The 5049-nt window shown below is 30.7% G+C and overlaps 1 long non-coding RNA gene across 1 annotated transcript; it reads right to left on the bottom strand.

Moving 5' to 3' along the window:
• Window positions 1-3458: 3458 nt before the first annotated feature.
• Window positions 3459-4584, bottom strand: LOC145042770 (uncharacterized). The gene is made up of 2 exons (XR_013680744.1): window positions 4169-4584; window positions 3459-3798 (listed from the first exon to the last, which is right to left on the bottom strand). It is a non-coding gene; the product is annotated as an uncharacterized LOC145042770 (long non-coding RNA).
• Between the last annotated feature and the right edge of the window lie 465 nt (window positions 4585-5049).

Here is a 5049-nt window from a genome sequence, read left to right as displayed (position 1 = left end):
TGACAACGAAGCTGTAGATCTGAGATGTTGTAGATCTAACGAATAGGTCACATTCTCAGGGAGGTAGCAGCCACAACCACGTAACAGTTCCAAAGAAGTTGAGGCGTTTATAAATAGTGAAGTTTTTAATGGTGATGAAGACGAAGATTTAGGTGGGTTTTTTAGGGTTTTAAACAAAGATATGAGATGGTGGTAGGTGACGACGGTACACCGGAGGAAGTGGAGATATTTCCGGTAGTGGTTTAGATATATTGTCGTGGTGGTGAACATTTCCGGTGATGCAATATAAAGGTTGAGAGAGAAAAACATAAATTAAATTAACAATCTTAAAAAGTGGGGCGGGTGGGGCCACATTTCTTTTTTTAATTAAAAATAGTTATAATAACATTAAATTAATAAGAAAAGAAATACACAAAGGACATTATGGTCATTTTATATCTGTCATGGACTACATACGCAACATAAATGCCTATCAGGGATGATGCATGTAAGTTTTAAGCAAACAAGAGACGGTCCGAGTTAATTTTTAAAAATAAGGTCTAAACATGCTTTCTGACACCTATATAAAAGACGATCGGTGTAATTTACCCTTTAATTTACTCTGAAAATTGTCTTACCCTTTAATTTATTCTCGAAATTGTGTATGTGGACAAAACTCATACTAAAAAGAGAGGGTTAATATGGTTTGGAAGGTGATAAAAAGGCGGGAAAAATAGTGATTTGGTGAGAGGGGTCCTTGAAGTCAAAAGATTGGGAAGGTTGCTTTTCACTTTTTCCAAACCTCCTTGACTCGAGGGTATGGTTAACAAGGCCCTATTTATTTGAAGTACAACAATAAAAATTAGAGTAGAAGTAAAATTTTCGAGTATATTACTAAAATGGTTCTATGGTTTGAATATATTTATAATTTTGATCTCAAAGTGTAAAATTAAAAGGCTCTATCTCTAGGATTTTTTAATAATTTATTTTATATATATATATATATATATATATATATATATATATATATATATATATATATATATATATATATATATATATAAACTGAGAGATGCGATTAGTTTTTTTTTTTCAGCGACAGATACAAATAGTTTCTTTCAATAATTAGGTTTTGTTATGCACAACTACTGTTCTTTGTCGTTTCATTCATTCCTACACACGTAGCCATCATTCTTAAAATTTCATGCATTGAAGTTTACAGTGCTTAGAAAGAATTTTTTTTTAAGTAAATAAGATTAATGTTGTTAATGGAAGGTTTTGGTTAATTTGGGATTAAAATTCTTTAAATACTTGTGACTTTAAAGAAATTGTGTTCAAGTGTCTCGAAGAGTTCCCAAAATACATGTGATGCTACATGGGTGCAAGTCGGATTAACCAATTAAGTGCAAAAATATTAGCAATTAAGAGTTTTCAACATATAATAAAATGTGCATCTATTATCTATTACTTTTAATAATGGGATGTAGCTTAAAGTCTAGGGTAAAATTTAACATTAAAAAAGATTTAATCGTTAGCCTACTTGGACAGCTGTAATTAACGTTAATAATGTAAATTACAAAAAAGATAAATTTTGTCTTTATAAATTTAAAGTCATCCTAACACACCAAAACTATCAAGAACCATCATCCATAGAACTTGTAACTCATGTTGTCTTGGTTGTTCATCTTTATTTAAATTATTATTAAAACTTAATCCATTGTGAAACCTTACCAACCCAATCACACTTTCATAGTTGGTTGTTTACCTTCCTTCAGATGTAAGCAACCTTACCAACCCAATCACACTTTCATAGTTGGTTGTTTACCTTCCTTCACATGTAAGCAACCTTACCATGCTTCTGCGAACCCTACTAAAGAAAACCATAAAAGAGAGTACCAAAATACCATTTTTCAGTGATAACAAAAATTAAGCAAATTATACAATGAATAACATGGTACTTTCTAAAATAATTCTTAATAACAAAATATTTTTCCAAAATTTTACAGATTTCTAGAATAAATGTTATTTTCTAGAATTAAAAATCACAAGTACCATCGTACTTTGCTATAAAAACATGAAAATGAAAAAGTAGATTTTTATAATAAGTAAAGTAAATGTAAGTTGATTGCTATATAGGTATAGTTAACGTCACTTTTTACTGTTAACTTATAAATTTTGATATTTTTTATGAAAATGCCTCTTTTATAACAAAATGACATTTTTTCACTTTACATTAAAACATACCCATGTTAACTTATAAAGCTAATGTATTTTTTTTTCTAAAATGCGACTTTTCACTATTAGGTAGTAAGCAAAGTATATAATTTGTGAGTAGTTCTTGAATGTCAGTATTTCGAAGTAAAACTATGTCATTAGTGACTTCAATGCTTAAAACATTCTAAATGACAATACACTTTAAAATGGAAAATAGGCTCACTGTACTTTTAAATGGTTAAACAGTATGGTACATGCACTTTAAAAGCAATAGCATTGTATTTTCTAAAAAAAATCTTAAATAGAAATGTAGCGTTCTGAAATTAACAATTTTTGGAATAAATGGTATTTTCTAGAATTTCAAATTCTAGACACAAATGTACATTGCTATAAAAAATAAAAAATTATGAAGTACATTGCTTTAAATGTTATTTCTATACATCATGCATGTATATTACATCAAATTTCAAGGGGAGTTAGATAAAATTACAATTTTGAACTCATTCGAACAAGGGCTAGGGTAAAGACGACTAAATCTCATTCGAACATGGACTTGGTTTGACATCAAAACTCATTATTAAGAATGCCAACAACATCAAAATTTAGGAGAAAAAAATGAAGTTTTTGACCTCATTAGAACATGGGCTAGGGTGAAAACGACTTAACCTCTGTCATATATCAAATTTATAACAAAAATCCATACAAGTTTTGTAGGTTATAACATCCTACTACAAAACAACATTTTTGTATTTTTTGTACTAAAAACCTTATCCTACTTTTAAGAAAAAAATGGTGAAAATATTATAAACAACATGTAACAACATAAACCCTATTTCATCTAAAAATTTGAGTTCTAGACTAAAAGTTATTTCTTGGAAAAATGTAAATTGCATAATTATTATATATACCTATAGAAATCGGTTTGCAAAACCAAATAGTTCCTTTGAAAATTACATAAAAATAAAAGTTAAGTTACTAAGTAACAACTTACATTAATCATTCACCTATAATTGTAACAACTATAAAACAATAATGGTTTAGTGAGATCATACTTACCTAGCAGTGAAAAATCACAACCATCTAAGAAATCAATTCCAATACTTAATTTACCATACCATACTTGTCCCCTCAATATAATAATAAAAGAAAAAGAAAAAAGAAAAGAAAATATACTTACTCTATCAATTGGGGTTAATGGTCATTATAGATACAAAAGTCTAAATCAGACAAACTCCTTAGAAGGAAACTGTAACTATGTAAAATGAAGCACATTTTATGAGCAACTACTGCTATTAGACTTGAATTTTTTATTTTAGTTACCCCATTTCAGATAGCCGATTCCATTGGACTTTTTTCAATCAGGTTAGCCTATTTGGCCATTACTACCTACACGAAAACATGTGTTCGCCACCACATATCATGAATGTTAATAAGAATTACATGGTTTACGTAGTTCCACATTATTAAAGAATAATTAAAAAGAAATGGAAAAAAAAAAGCACAAAGTTATATATTAAGCACTGGGAAAAAATCGATCTATACCCTCTGTCTTTATCTTCCATCTCTAGCAAACAGGGTAATCCAAGCTTTATAAAAATCCTAGAGCTGCTTCTTCGTCAGAGTTAATCATTGGGAAAAAGGTTAATTAAACCATTAATAAATAAAACACAAAAGTAAAAAACATTAACTGATTAGATAAAAGAATGTGATGTACTTACGTTCAGATATACAAACCAGATGAATCATATAGGAATAGAACACATAAAAGAAATGAAATCATGAAACCGAAAAAATAGAGAATCAATTACCTTAATTTTTACATTACCTTTTGAGATATTGATGTTTTGTAGAAGAAATTAGTATAAATTTATCAAATACCGCCTCATTTTCCATGAAATCCCAAGTAACAAACCAAAATCCCTAATTTATTATGTTCAATAAAAAGAGCCTTTATAATGAAATCATATGAATTTACCTTTATGCATTCACGATGAAATCAAAAGACCACACATCAGTTGTCTTCCATAGTATCGATTGGTGATAAAGGAAAGGGTTGGCGGAGGAAAAAGTTGGAGTGGGGTTCATTGGGCGGAGTGGCAGGGGTGGCACTAGAGTGGGTGTTGCTGATTTGGTACCGACACGCTTAGTGGTCGTGGTAACGACGACCTACGACGTTGGCTTGTTGAAGGTGGTGAGGGTTGTGACTGGGTTTCTTGTAGATATAGAGAGATGAAGTGAGAGTTACATATCTCGTTTTTCACCGATTCAAGTGCCTAAAAGTGAGGAATACTAATTCAAACTTCAAGGATTAAATGACCAATTCAAAACCTACGATACAGTGAGATACAATAGGGAGGTTGTTGGGCGGGATAGGAATGCAGACCAAGTCAAGTCAAGATCAATGGAGGTTGACTTTTTCAATGGTAAATGCATATTTAAGTTGTAGTAAATGTTGCTTTGAGGCTATATATATATATATATATATATATATATATATATATATATATATATACTAGCCGTTACCCGCGCACAGCAGCGGGGACAAATAGCTTCTTTCAACGATATTTTTTTTAAAGAAAAATGTTATGTTCCAAAAGAAAGTTCATGTCGTGAGTGAGAGGAAGGGCGGTAGTCATGATAGTTGTTAGTTGAAGGCGGAAGGAGGCAGAGCGGCTGTGGTGGTGGTGGTTATACTGTCTTGGTTACTGGTTAGGGTTCTTCCAGAGAGTGTGCGTATATTTCTTACTTTGAAGAGATTACGAAGATAGATATTATGAGATGGCTTGTTACCAATGTGAGAGAAGAGATCCTCTATAAAATGTTGACATTGACCGCTTTAAATGGCTGAAGTGTTGA

The sequence above is a fragment of the Lactuca saligna genome, chromosome 4 (assembly GCF_052625555.1).
Source record: "Lactuca saligna cultivar CGN05327 chromosome 4, ASM5262555v1, whole genome shotgun sequence".
NCBI classification, from domain to species: Eukaryota; Viridiplantae; Streptophyta; class Magnoliopsida; order Asterales; family Asteraceae; genus Lactuca; species Lactuca saligna.
This window is presented reverse-complemented; position numbering and strand designations above follow the sequence as displayed.